At 34.6% G+C, this 15858-nt stretch overlaps 1 long non-coding RNA gene across 1 annotated transcript in view; it reads right to left on the bottom strand.

Moving 5' to 3' along the window:
- Positions 1-654: 654 nt before the first annotated feature.
- Positions 655-15858, bottom strand: part of LOC134807296 (uncharacterized) — a 222816-nt gene continuing 207612 nt past the window's right edge. Inside the window, exons 2-4 of the long non-coding RNA XR_010147386.1 lie at positions 8989-9020; positions 3634-3706; positions 655-823 (exon numbers count right to left, since the gene is read on the bottom strand). This is a non-coding gene — a long non-coding RNA (uncharacterized LOC134807296). The remainder of the gene's footprint in view (positions 824-3633; positions 3707-8988; positions 9021-15858) is intronic.

The following is a 15858-nucleotide window of genomic DNA, read 5'->3' as shown; positions in this document are numbered from 1 at the left end:
AGCAATGTGACCACTTAGACAGGCGAGGGAATTATGGGGCCACAAGTCAAGGAATGATGGCAGCCACCAGATGCTGGGAAAAGCAGGGATCAGATTCTTCCCTAAAGGATTCAAGGGGCGTATGGTACTGTGTATATCTTGATATCTGCACAGTGTAACGATTTTACATTCTGGCCTTTAGAGTGTTAAGAGAATAAATGTGTGATTTATGAAGTCACCAAGTTTGCCATAATTTGTAACAGCAGCCATAGGAAACGTGAACAGTGCCCCTCCCATCAGACCAAAGATAATTCTAGCCAAAATGCAGAATGACTATGCAGTCTCTTTCCAAATACCTAACTTATTCCTCACCCATCTTCTTTACTGCCCCTTTCTAGCTCTTGAGCATTCATCTTAAGACTTTGCAAAATTCAATATTACCTTCCCAATGAGAAACTGTGGGATGCATTATCTTCTCTCATGAATGCTTCTTTGCTTGCATCCTAGGTCATTTATGACACAATAGGAACACTTTTAGATGATGAAGATTGTTGGAGTTAAATGAGTTGTAAAATATGAAGTGGAGTCTCCCAAGTGGAATGATTTAGATAAATTTCTCTTTGACGCTTTGAGGATAGATCTGAAAATTTTTTATTGAGATTATTTCATTTTCCTTTCTATAATGAATTGTTATACATTATGTGTCTTAGCAGATTCTCATAAGACATGTTGAATGGAAAGATGAAGTATTCTATCTATCTCTTCAGATTTTCCTTTCCACTCCTTTCAACCCATGCTGCTGGCTTAAAAACACTTTTCATTGGAAATTTAGTGCCTCTGTTTGCTGTGAAACAAAACAAAACAAAACAAAACAACTTTAAAGAAACTCTTAACGCTATAGCGTTAAGAAAAACAATGAATGAAACTTCTTGAAAGGTGATATATATTATATATTTTATACATAATAGATTTATATATATTATATATAAAATTAGAAATGTGAACAAACAATATATATGTGTGTGTAGTGAAAAAGGTTATTTTAAATATATATTTATACACACACACACACACACACGTGTATGTGTGTACGTAGCTTAAAAACCAGAAATTTATTTTCTTATACTTCTGGAGGCTAGAAGTCTAAGATCAAGGTGTCCATAGGATTGGTGTCTGGTGAGGTCTCTCTCCTTGGCTTACAGTTGGCTGCCATCTAACTGTGTCATAATATATATTCTTCAATATATTTTAATATAAGTAGGGTAAGAAAAAATAATTTGTTCACATTTCTAAATTTTTCACTGCTGGCTGCAAGATTTTCCTTTTCTGTATAGGCTAATATGCTGCTGTTTCTGCCACTTTTTAGAATTAACTAACCACAATTGATATGAGTGAATTTACCCAGTTGGCAATGACTTAAAAACTGTAGTGAAAAAGGCTATTTTAAATTAGTGTATATTGAATTAAAGAGCTGTTTGTCAGAGATCGTCAGTGAATGAGAAACATCTGTACATGTCAACTAGGTCATTGAGATATCCCCTAATATCCAGTGTCTAAGAGAGAATATATTTCTTTATGGCTTTAATGTACTGTGTACTAAGTACAAATAAATACTCAGATTTTTATGTCTAAATACCATTAATAGCATTTTTATGTCTAAGACCACAAAATGATTTTTAAAATAATGCTACTAAACATAGTGCAAAATAAATTGTTAAAACAGCTAATGGGGAAAAAATTATCAATTAAGTGAAAAGGAGAATAATTTATGGCTTTAGCACATTTATACAGATCTCTAGCATACTGGTATATTTCTTTTTCTTTCTTTCTTTTCTTTTTTTTTTTTTTTTGAGATGGAGTTGCCCAGGCTGGAGTGCAGGGGCGTGATCTCGGCTCACTGCAACCTCTGCCACCCGGGTTCAAGCAATTCTCCTGTGTCAGTAGCTGGGACTGCAGGCACGCGCCACCACACCCAGCTAATTTTTATATTTTTAGTAAAGACAGGATTTCACCATCTTGGTCAGGCTGGTCTCGAACTCCTGACCTCAGGTGATCCACCCGCCTCAGCCTCCCAAAATGTTGGGATTATAGGCGTGAGCCACCGCGCCCAACCTGCATACTGGTATATTTCTAATGCTTATCGCTGCAACCATTTATCTTTTAGCCTTTGCCCCCATTCTTTTACGTATTTATTTACTATATCACTGTGTGCGTTTGTATGTCAGTGTGTGTTTTAATTAGTAAGTAAGTCTAATGAAGGAGTAAGTTAGAAAATTCTAGACTGGGGATAATATAGGCAAAAATAAGAAAAACAGATGGCCTAGCAAAAAAGTAAAGGAGTTTGCACAAAGAAAGACTAAGGCAGTCAATATTAAACTATTTATTTCAGTGAATGAAATCAGATATTTTGAAGCATATTTTTGATCTGGGTACTGATGATAAATGTATACTCCTTAAAAAAATACATTAACTGGTATCCCTGTAACTAGTGTACTTTTCTGAATATGTTACAAATTTTAAAATTTCACTTAGATATGTGAAATAAAGTGCCCAAGACATTGAAATGCATGCAATGAAGAAAGAGGGAAAAACTTAAAAATAATCCTATTTTTCTCATATTTTTGAGAATTTGCCCTTTTTAAAGAAAAACATTTTACATTTAACTCAGCTGCTAATATTGTTCAGTTTGTTAGATATATGTTATTGGTTTGGGCCAGTTACAATTAATTTACCATTCTATGAACAATGAGTTTACATGTCACTATATTCTTATTTTTTAATTCTGAATATTAAAGTTTAAAAGTTTGAATTGTCAAGAGTTAATTTCAAAAGCACCTTTCAATTAGGTAGGAAACACAAGATGCATTTTATACTTTCCTTATGTAGAAAGTTTGGAACAACAAAGGCATTCCATTATTTTCCTGGCATTAAGTAACTTTAAGTGAAGCCAGGGTCTTGTATTAAATTTTTTTTCAAAAAAAAAAAAGGATCGAGGGCTTAGGGTAAGGTTTCCAAAGAACGGTTTCCAGAAAAAAGTTAAGAAATTTTGTATTGAGAATAAGAAATATTTTATTCGTGTTGGTATAGACTTGCATTCACATTTCCACTTGATTTTACATATTTAAAAATGTGAACACTTCCCTAAATAACAGAGGTCAAATTATAAAGTATATATTCTGCTTAATGTTCACAATCTTGAGAATGCACATTTTATATGGAAATTTGGAGAGTTAGGAGTTTCTAGTCCTGCAGGGAGTTAAGGCAAAGAATATTCAAAGACACAGAAATATTCAAAGGTATAGTAAGATTTTTCCAGATCTTTTTCTTAAGAAAAAAATTTCAGTATTGCACCTGATGTCTTAGTGTTAGCTGTCAGTCATCTTGACAAGTGGAGATATTTAAGGTCAAATATTGAAAATGGAATGTGGGAGAGGGTGGATAACTTATGTCTTGGATGAAAGTGGAAAAAAATAAATGGAAAAATGTGAGTATGCTTCCATTAGAAAAAAATAGATGAAAGCATTTCCATGAACAGGTTAGTATAATAATAATCATTGGAGAGCTGCAAGTAGATAATGAGAAGGATGTGGAGAAAATGAGAACGTCTTCATTTTTGGAGAAATGTTGGTGGACAAATTAGAAAAAAATATAGACCTAAATTGGGGCTCTGGCATTTGCAGTTTTCTTCCTTTGGGAAGAATTCAGGTTCATATCAGCTTTTGTATTACTGTAAAAGAAAATAATAAATCAGTTAGCACCACAGATATTGGTTCAGAAGTTTCTAGACTTACTGGGTATACAGATTGCCCTCTCATTCAGGGGTTGTTAAATTTACCTGGTAATTTACATGAAAAAATATTGTAGCACCTCTCAAACTTATTTTATTTCAATAGTTTTTGGGGAACAGGAAGTTTTTGGTTACATGAATACGTTCTTTATGGTGATTCCTGAATTTGGTGCACCCATCACCTGAGCAGTGTTCACTGTAACCAATGTGTAGCCTTTTATCCCTAACCCCACTCCTACCCTTCCTCCTGGTTCCCCAAAGTCCATTATATCATTCTTATGCCTTTGCATCCTTATAGCTCCCACTTATAAATGAGAATATGCAATGTTTGATTTTCCATTCCTGAGTAACTTAGAATACTGGTCTCCAACTCCATCCAGGTTGCTTCAAATGCCATTATTTCAATCCTTTTTATGGCTGAGTAGTATTCCATGGTGGATGTATATACACACCCACCCACCCACACACACACACATATATATAGACACACATATATATGATATATATCATATATATATATCACATTTTCTTTATCCGCCCGTTGGTCAATGGGCATTTATGCTAGTTCCATATTTTTGCAATTGTGAATTGTGCTGCTATAAATACGCATGTGGAAGTGTCCTTTTTATATAATGACTTATTTTCCTTTCCTTTGGGTAGGTACCCAGTATTTGGATTGCTTGATTGAATAGTAGTTCTACTTTTAGTTCTTTAAGGAATCTCCATACTGTTTTCCATAGTGGTTGTGCTAGTTTACATTGCCAACAGTAGTAAAAAAGTGTTCCCTTTTCACCACACCCACACTAACATCTTTTTTTTATATATATTTTAATCATAGCCATTCTTAGAGGAGAAGGTGGTATCTCATTGAGGTTTTAATTTGCATTTCCCCAGTCATTAGTGATTTTGATCATTTATTCATATGCTTGTTGGGCATTTGTATATCTTCTTTCAAGGACTGTCTATTCACGTCCTTTGCTCGTTTTTATATGGGGTTATTGTTTTCTTCTTGCTTATTTGTTTGAGTTGCTTGAAGATTCTGATATTAGTCTTTTGTCAGATGCTTAGTTTGTGACTATTTTCTCTCACTCTGTGGGTTGTCTGTTTACTCTGCTATTATTATTTTTCCTATGCAGAAGCTTTTTTTTGCTTCCCTTTTAAAACATAAATTCCAATTTCATATCATCTCTCTCAAGTACAAAGTTCCACAGATCTTGAGGGCTTAGGCCAATGCCACCAGTCTCTTTGCTAAAGCATAGCAAGAGTGATGTTTGCTCCATTTCCCCCACCAGTCTCTTTGCTAAAGCATAGCAAGAGTGACCTTTGCTCCATTTCCCAATAAGTTATTCATCTCCATCTGAGTCTACCTCAGCCTGGACTTCATTGTTCATATTATTATCAGTATTTTGGTCAAAACCATTCAGAAAGTCTATAGGAATTTCCAAACTTTCTTACATCTTCCTGTCTTCTTCTGAGCCCTCCAAACTGTTCCAACCTCTACCTGTTACCTAGTTCAAAAGTTGCATCCACATTTTTAGATTGTCTTTATAGCAGTGCCCCACTCTCTACAGCACAACTTTCTGGTATTTTTGTTTCCTCACTGCTATAAAAAAATACCCTAGACTGGGTAATTTATAGAGGAAAGATGTTTAATTGGTTCACAGTTCCACATAAATGAGGAAGCCTCAGGAAACTTACAATCATGGCAGAAGTCTAAGGGGAAACAAGGTATATCTTACATGGTGGCAGGCATGATTCAGAGATTGAGAAAGAGTGAGAGAGAGAGAGCAAGAAAGCAGGGAAAACTGCCACTTATAAAACCATCAGATCTCATAAGACCTCATTCACAATCATGAGAACAGTATGGGGGAAACTGCTTCCATGATCCAATCACCTCCCACCAGGTTCCTCCCTCAATACATGGGGATTACAGTGTGAGATGAGATTTGGGTAGGGACACAGAGCCAAACCCTGTCAGATGGCTTTTATTTCCTTGAGGCATATCCCTTCTATGCCAATCTTGCTGAGGGTTCTTTTTTTTTTTATCATAAAGGGATGCTGGATTTTGTCAAATGTTTTTTCTGTGTCTATTGAGATGATCATATGGTTTTTGTCTAACTTATTTTTAATCATAGGCCATTACTCAATAAGATTATGTCACAATTAGCTCAGACACTATGATAGTGAATTAAAGTAGACAGTCTCAAAGCACATGGCGAATGATTTAACTAGTCTGGGAAGTGAGAACATGGCAGAAGTCACAGTTAAGCAGAGCCTTGAGGAATGATGTGCTACCAAGTAAAACTGTGAGTGTATTTTAGAGGAGGATAAATAGTGCTCCACACAGAGGCAAAAGCACATGAAAAGGCTGACTAGGTGTATCAGCATATTAGTGCATTAGAAAAAAAGAGTGATACATTTGGGAGAAACTGAAGGAAACCCAGTGGTGCTGGGAAGCAGAAAGCAGGTGGCAGCACCATTTGAAGTAAAGGCAGAGAATCAGAAAATAAAGAGTCTTATATTTTTTTCTAAAAAAAGGCTTTATTCTGAATACAATAGAGAGCCATTGGAGTAAACAGATGATAATATCTGTGTTTTTGAATGTTTACTGGCTGCAATAAGAAAAGTGGGTTGGAAGGTGATTCATGCAAAACTATTGAGTAGTCTAGATGAGAGATGATGGTGGTATGGCCTGCAATGGGGAAAGTTGGATGAACAAAATTTAGTACATTCAAGAGGGACTTGGTAAAGTCTTAACACTGTATTACATAACTTGAGTGAGAAAGTGGTTGAATAGCTCATGGCTTTCTGGTTTGTGTATCTGAATATATAACTCGACCGTACAAGAGATGCTGACATTGGAATAATATCACATTTGATATGTAAGCCTATTGGTTAAGTTTGAGGATAATGACATCAACATATCTTTGAAATATCTAAGTAGAGATGAAAAAATAAGTGGAATAGAGGAGAGGTTTTGTTTACCATATACTATAAAATGAATGATATTTAAAGCCAACAATGTATGACATTGCTCACAGTGTGAGAAGAGAGAGCCTAGGCCTGAGCTTTGAGGAATTTTAACCAAAAAAAATAGGAGAGAGGAAAAAATCCGGTATCGGTCATTGATTGGTTGCAAACTATGAGTCTTTCTAAAATAGTTAACAACAATCTTGAATGCTACTGAGAACTCAAAAAGCTAAGGATTGAAAAATGTTTAACTGAATTTAGAGAGGACTCTTTGTATAGATTAAGTGAGTCCAGAGAGCTTGGTCTTCTCCCCAAGATGGAGACGAGATAACAAAGACAGTGCAGATAATGTTTCTTTCACAGAGTTTAGCTAGAAATGGAGAGAGAAGTATAGTAGTGATTGAGCAGAAAGTGGGGCGAAGGGATCCTTTATGAGAAAGGATAAACAATGAGAGAGGTTAAATATGTAAAGAAGCGTGAATAATCAATGCTGTAAAGGTCATGAAGAGGTAGAGAATGGAATCCAAGCAACAGACATGGATCTTAGATAGGAAAAGATAACCTGCTGAAATAAACTAGGAAATTGGAGAAGTTAAGATTGTTAAAGGAGTTGTAAAAGTCTGAAATACTTGTGGAATGTGACAGAGCAAACAGATCAGAGAAACACAGATCAATTTTTGGGTCATGTTGAGATTGCATTTGTGCTTGGTAATCATAAATTTAAAGTGGAACCAATCTGCACTTTTGTGTGACCTTTTCCAATAGGGCACAGTTATCTTAGTTCTGAATGTTATCTTAGTTCTGAATGTAATAGATGATGGGAAATGCAATAGATAGATTTATCTAGTTTGAGAGTTTTGCTAGATATGAAAAAAAGAGAAGCAGATGTGATAAACTATGCTACTGACAAGTATAAAATTGAAATTATGGACTGTGGACTTTCTTTTGAATAAGGAGTAAAATAATGTTATCTCAAATAAGTGCAGCTGTTTCTACCTTTGTGCAAGTAAGGTTTGCAAAGATATAAAAACTATGGTCAAATAAGTACAAAATCTCCCAACAAAAAGAGAAGTAAAGAATACCGAGACTGCATCTACCATTGTGTTTACCTGAAAGATCTACACTGAGCTATCTTGAGGTTGCAGTGGGTAAGTAGGCTTACTTTTTCTGTTACTCTACTAATTTACTCTGTCTTCATTTTTTCAGTTGGTTGTTTATGTTTATAAGAGCTCACAGAGCCCTCAATTTGTCTGAGTTATTTCTGTCAGACACTCGTAGCAACACCTTTATAAACATTAAACTTAAAAATAATAAAACCATGGAAATTATATGTTTTAATCCTCTCATTTTAAAGATGATGTATTGAAACCCAAAGAGGTGATGTATCAAATAAGAACATAGAATGATTAAGAAAGCTATAACTTAAGCTCAAATACCTTGAACCTTAACATGGGCAATCATTCATAGCCTTAATTGTCACTGACATAATGTGTTGCAGATTCATATGTTGGTATTGCAGAAGATGAGCCAGACAAAGCATATCTAAATAAATTGATATTTAATATTACTTTAGGGGCTGTTACACCTTGAGGTACAGTGTAGTTGTTTTATAAAATTGTGGCTTTCTAAATATTCTTCAAATTTTTGTACCAGAAAGACTATACTCTCACTACTTTTAAGAATATTGCTAAATGCTATATAATTTAACTGTTTGTCCCTTTTGAAATTCATGTTAAAACTTAATCCCCATTTTAATAGTATCAAGAGGGTAGGAAATCTGACTACAGTATTTAAAGGTGGGAACTTTGGGAGGTAATTAGAATTAAATAAGTTTGTGAGGGTGGGACATTAGTAGCTTTGTAAGAGGAGAATAAGACCCTGAACTATCACACTAAGCCCCCTAACCATGTGATGCCCTATACTGCCTTGAGATTCTGAAGAGATGCCTTACTAGCAAAAGGTCCTTCACCAAGCATAACCCCTATACCTTGTGTTTTCCAGCCTTCAGAACTGTAAGGAGTAAGTTTCTTCACTTTAAATATTACCCAGTCCTAGGGATTTAGTTATGGCAACAGAAAACAGCATATGACACTAACAGACAAAATATTTCACATAATTTTAGGGAACCATTTGTGAGATATTAAAAAGTCTTACATAAGGCATTACCAAGAATGATATCCTGAAATTTGGCAAATGAAATATATTAAACAAATATGACCACAGGGCACATTTCCAAATGATGATAAAGTTACCTTGGTACATTCAGATCACATTTTGATCTCATCTGAAAAGACAGAAAGAAGAAGAAATATTAAATAAAAATACACAAAGTTTTATAACCATTATTCCTGGTATTTCATTGCTCTTGAAAGATACTAGTCAAATTTTAGTACTTTCAGTAAATAAGCAAGCAAAGAAACAAATAAATAAAATCTAAAGAAAGAAATTGTGGATAGTAGATCAATGCTTTGTTCAAACCCATACTTTTTCAAATATACACTATGGTGATGTGTAGGCACAATGACAGTTCCACCAAGTAGGAAAAATGGACCTCGAATTCAGTAAAGAAAAACACTTTTAGCAGAATGCTTATGTTCATTAAGACAAAATTAATAAGTTTTTAGTTTCTATAGGACTTACTTACAAACAAAAGATGGTAAAAAATGGAAATTAATAGGTGTAAAGGTAAACTTGATGGCATTTTTCACCATAAGCAGTTGTGAGTATTGATTCTTAAGAGATGTAAACATTAATTGACAAAATTAAGAGGAATGTCGAGGAAGACAATAAAAAATGCACTTCTCACTCTTACAGAGTAGAGTATTTTGGAAACTCATTTACTCTTCTTTCTTTCTTCTTATTCTGTATAATTTATTATGTTTTGTTTGAGTTTTGGTCTAACATTTACCTAAATTTGAACTATCTTCTCATTGTAAAGAAAATAGTTCTAAGACTAAAATCTCATAAGCATGAGATTAAAGAGTACCTTCCAAAAGGGTGGAAAAAAGGTGTAAGCAGCAGTGCCTTTTTAAAAAAGATACTTTAAATGGCAGTAAACTCCAACTCTGTCTACTTAATAATTTTTTCTTAGACAAATTCAATATAGTGTTAAAATAGAAAGAAGAGCTAATTTATCCTCAGCTTAATAATATCAGTTGACTTCATTAAAATTTAAAATTGAATATCACATCAGAAAAGTCAGCTACAGTATGGATTTAGAGAAAGGTAACAGTCACAAGATTAAGGTACCCATTGCCTACACACAGCGTGAATCCTATGTGAAGTATGAATACTCACCCACCAATGGTTTCATGTAATGTGCTTGTGTAAATAAAATGACTTCTTCTATGGGAGTGCCATCAGCAAGATTCTAGAGTAAGAAGTCTTGGGCCCAACTCACCAACAACTAGTAACTATCCATAGAATAGAACATCCTTTTAAAAACTCCAACATCTGGAAATAATCCTGAGATACTCATATGGCAAGCAGAATGAAACACAATCTGAATTTCGAAGGGTAGGAGGAATGGTCTCACTCCAAACAAGCAGGCATGGTGCCAGACAGAGAGAGTTTTCCTTAACTCAGTTTTATTTTTTTAGAGAGAAAGAAAAACAAAAACTGAATCCAGCTTCCCTAGCATTCTCAGATAGCCCAGTCAGGACTGACTTCCCAGGGAACAGTGGTAAAATCAACATGGCTTGACTGCCTGGTGAGTCAGGTAGAAACAGAGGACTAGCACACAGATCTTCGTGGCACCTCTGCTTTCCTGCCAGCTGCAGAACTTGATCAGAAATATCTGCCAATCTCATAATACACCTGCAAAGCTGAGACGGTAGCCTTTAGAAGTAGGATAGGAAGCACAATCTAGCTTAAGCTCCTAGACTGCTTTCCTCCCAACCCAGCCTCAGAACCGCGCCTGCCCCACCCCCTTCCCAGTGATCTCATCCGGGAAGAGAGACTTCTACCCTGTGGATCTCAGATAAGTAAAGGGGCTATACTGACTAATGATCCTGCTTAGGAATTAGGAAGGAAGACTGCCACCTCTGTGCATTTTGGAGAAACAGAGCTGCTAGTACTGCTTCAACCAGGAAATCAAGCAGCCACCTGACTCAGCCAAAGGCCAACCCCACAGCTCAACCCAGACAGGGAAGCAATCTCTAATTTCATACTTCTAAAGGAGCATAGCCTCAGGTCATTTCCCTGCCTAACCTCAGAGCCCAACCTGCAGCCCTTGCCAAACTGCAGATAACAAAGAGTGAGATTATCCAGCCAGGGAATAAATCCTGTGACTGGCCGACCAGAAGCCTATGCAGTACTGAGCCAGCAGCTCCACCTGAAAGCAGAGCCAGCCAGTGGTCTCACCAGTCAACAGACCTCAGCTAGTAGCCCCTGACAACATGAAAGCAATGGCAGCACCCCAGCTCACTAGATAACTCACAACAAGCTCTGCCTCCATAATGTCATCATTAGCTGGCCTTACATAATCATAGGCTAGATAAATAATGAAGCTCTACACCTGCCAAAGAATATCTGTAAAGGCCAGAAGAAGGAGATGTCTCCTCAAGTGCATAGACAACAACATAAGGACATAGGATTCTAAAGAATCAGGAAGTCATGACGCCCCCCAAAGAAAACTAATAAATCTACAATAACAGACCCTCCAACATGAAGATTTATGAAATGGCTGACAAAGAATTCAGAATAATATTCATTAAAAAGTTAGGTAAATTAAAAAAAAACCTATAGAAAATGTAATGAGATTTGAAAAACAATAAACACAAAGGTCAGATGAACAAAAAAAACAGACAAAAGAACCAGAGAGAAATCATAGAGATAAATAATACAAAGGCTGAAATGAAAAACTTAACTTAATAGAAAGCTTCAACAGCAGACTCACACAGAAGAAAAAGAATCAATGAGTTAAAAAACAAAACATTTGAAATTATCCAGTCAGAAGAGCAAAAAGATAATAAAGGAAGTCTAATGAATTATGAGACACCATCAAGAGACAGAATATTTATCAAATAGGATTTTCAGAAGAAATAGTATAAAAATCAGATCTGTTCATCAGAAAAAAAGATTTTTCAAGAAAAACAAAAGCTAAGGGAATTTATTAGCACCAGACCTATCTTCCAAGAAATGCTAAAGGGAGTTTCTCAAGCTTAAAGAAAAGGACATTAGTAACACAAAAACATCTGAAAGTTAAAAACAAAACAACAACTCACTGGTAGAAGTAAGCACACAGTCAAATTCAGAATATCCTAACAGTGTTATAGTAGTGTGTAAATCACATATATCTTTAATATAAAGGTTAAAAGGCAAAATTATTAAAATAATAATATTTACATAAATTCCTAAGGGATATGCAATATAAAAATGTATATTTTGACATCAAAAACTCACTCAGAATGTACAGATGAGAACTGGGGTTAATATGTAGAGACTTTTCTAAAATATTGCAATTAAAGTTAAGTTGTATCAGCTTAAAATAATCTCTTATGTGTAATGTTTTTTGTAAGCCTCATGGTAATCACAAAGCTAAAATCTATAGTAGATACATTAAAGATAAAAAAGCAAAGAATCAAAACTTACTGTTAAGGGAAGTCACTTAGAAAGTAAAATAGGAAGAAACAAACTACAAAACAACTAGAAAATAATTAACAAACTGGTGATCATAAAGTTTACCTATCAATAATCACCTTGAATACTATGGACCTCAAATATGTCTGGCAGTAGACTTTTCAGTGGAAACCTTACAGGCTAGGAGAAATAGGCATGACATATTTAAAGTGCTGAAGATTAAAAAGAAAAGGATATCCTTCAAACATGAAAATAAAGATTTTCCAAGATAAACAAAATCTGAGGGATTTCTCAATATCAGACCTATCCTACAAACAGAAAGAAAAGAACATTAATGAGCAATAGATAATCAACAGAAGGTAGAAAATTCAGTGATAATAGTAAGTACACAGAAAATCACAGAATATTATAACACTGTAAATGTATTTGTAAACTACTCTTATCCTAAATAGAAAGATTAAATATGAACCAATCAAAAATAATAAGTACAGGCCAGTTGTGGGGGCTCACACCTGTAATCCCAGCACTTTGGGAGTCCAAGGCGGGTGGATCACGAGGTCAGGAGATCAAGACCATCCTGGCTAACATGGTGAAACCCCGTCTCTACTAAAAATACAAAAAATTATCTAAATATACATTCACCGAACATTGGACCACCCAGATATATAAAGGAAATATTAGAGCTAAAATAAGAGATAGGCCCCAATACAATAATAGCTGGATACTTCAACACTTCACTTTCAGCATTGGACAGATCTCCATATAGAAAATCAACAAAGAAACATCAGACTTAAGCTGCACTATAGACCAAATGGATCTGATAGATATTTACAGAATATTTCATTCAATAGCTGCAGAATACACCTTCTTTTCCTCAGCACATTGATCATTCTCAAGGATAGACTATATGTAAATCACAAAATAAGTCTTAAAACATTCAAAAACTTGAAATAATATCAAGCATTTTCTCTGACAACAATGGAATACAACTAGAAATTAATAACAGAGGAATTTTGGAAACTATACAAATACATGGAAATTAAACAATATGCTTCTGAATGACAGATGGACCAATGAAGAAATTTAAAAATTTCTAGAAACAAATGATAATGGAAACACAACATACCCAAACCTATGAGATACAGCAAAAGGAGTACTAAAAGGGAAGTTTATAGCTACAAAAGATCAGAAAAGAGTAAAAAGATAACAGTATAACAATGTCATAAAGAGTAAAACTTAAAATAAACAATGTAACAATGCATGTTAAAGAACTGGAAAAGCAAGAGCAAACCAAACCCAAAATTAGTAGAAAAAAAGAAATAATAAAGATCAGAGTAGTGATAAATGAAATTGAAATGAAATAAATACAAAAGATCAATGTAACAAAAGTTGGTTTTTTAAAAATGTAATTAAAATTGACAAAACTTTATCTCAACTAAGTAAAAAAGGGAAAAGATACAAATAAATAAAATCAGAAGTGTAAAAAGAGACATCACAAATGATACTGAAGAAATTTTAAAAAATCATTAGTGACTATTATGAGTAACTATATCCCAGTAAATTGGAAAATCTAGAAGAAATGAAGAAATTCCTAGGTACAGACAACCTACCAAGATTGAACCGGAAAGAAATCCAAAACCTGAACAGACAAATAACAAGTATAGATATTGAAGGTGTACTAAAATGTCTCCCAGTAAAGAAAAGCCCAGAACAAGTGGTTTCAATGCTGAATTATACCAAACATTTAAAGAACTAATAACAATCTTACTCAAAATATCCAAAAAATAGACGACGATGCAATACTGCCAAACTCATTCTACAAGGCCAGTATTACCCACATACCAAAACCAGAAAAAGACACTTTAAGAAAACAAAACTACAGCCTAATATCTCTGATGAATACTGATGCAAAAAATCCTCAAGAAAACACTAGCAAATAGAATTGAACAATACATTAGAAAGATTATTCATCATGCTCAAGTGGGATCTATCCTTGAGAGGCAAAGATGGTTCAGCATACACAAATTAAACAATGTGATACAACAGAATAAAGAATAAAAAACATATGATCATTTGAATTGATGCTGAAGAAGCATTTGATACAATGCAACATCATTTTATGACAAAAACCCTCAAAAAACTGGGAATAGAAGGAACATACCTTAATATAATGAAACCCCTACATGACAGACCCACAGCTAGTATCATACTGGATGGGGAAAAACTGAAAGCCTTTCCTCTAAGATCTGGAACATGACAAGGACACCCATTGTACCACTGTTATTAAGCATAGTACTATTATAGATAGAGGAATCAGATGAGAAAGATATAAAGGGTGTCCAAATTGGAAATAAAGAAGTCAAATTATTCCTGTTAGCAGATGATATGATCTTATATTGAAAAAACCTAGATTCCACAAGAAAACTATTAGAACTGATAAACAAATTTAGTAAAATTTCAGTAAACAAAATCAACATATAAAAATCAGTAGCATTTCTATATACCAACAGTGAATAATAAGAAAAAGAAATTTAAAAAATAATTCCCGCCAGGTGTGGTCTCATGCCTGTAATCCTAGCACTTTGGGAGGCCAAAGTGGGTGGATTATGAGGTCACGCTATCAAGACCATCCTGGCCAACATGGTAAAACCCCATCTCTACTAAAAATACAAAAATTAGCTGGGTGTGGCTGCATACACCTGTAGTACCAGCTACTGGGGAGGCTGAGGCAGGAGAATTGCTTGAACCCAGGAGGCAGAGGCTGCAGTGAGCTGAGATCACACCACTGCACTCCAGCCTGGGTGACAGAGTGAGACTCCATCTCAAAAAAAAAAAAAAAGCAATTTCATTTACTATAGTCACACAAAATTAAACACATAGGAATTAATTTAACCAAAGAAGTAAAAGATCTCTAATGAGAATGATAAAACACTGATGAAGGAAACTGAAGAGGAAACCAAAAAGTGGAAAAACATTCTATGCTAATGAAGTGGAAGAATAAATATTAAAAGGTCTGTACTACCCAAAGCAATCTACAGGTTTAATGCTATTCCTATCAAAATACCAATGACATTCTTCACAGAAGTAGAAAAAACAATTCTAAATTTTATATGGAACCACAAAAGACCCAGAATAACCAAAACTATCCTAAGCAAAAGAACAAAGCTGGAGGAATTACATTAACTGACTTCAAATTATACTACAGAGCTATAGTAACCAAAACAGCATTGTAGTAGCATATAAACAGACATATAGACCAATGGAACAGAATGGAGAACCCAGAAATAAATTCACACACCTACAGTGAATTCATTTTTAACAAAGTTGCCAAGCACTTACACCAGGGAAAAGACAGTTTCTTCAATAAATTGTGCTGGGAAAACTGTATATTCATATGCCAAGGAATAAAACTAGACCCCATTTCTTGCCATATACAACAATCAAATAAAAATGTATTAACAACTTAAATTTAGGACCTCAAACTATGAAACTGCTACAAGAAAACATTAGGAAAATTCTTCAGGACATTGGTCTGAGCAAAG

Source organism: Pan troglodytes, chromosome 9 (assembly GCF_028858775.2).
Source record: "Pan troglodytes isolate AG18354 chromosome 9, NHGRI_mPanTro3-v2.0_pri, whole genome shotgun sequence".
NCBI lineage: Eukaryota > Metazoa > Chordata > Mammalia > Primates > Hominidae > Pan > Pan troglodytes.
This window is presented reverse-complemented; position numbering and strand designations above follow the sequence as displayed.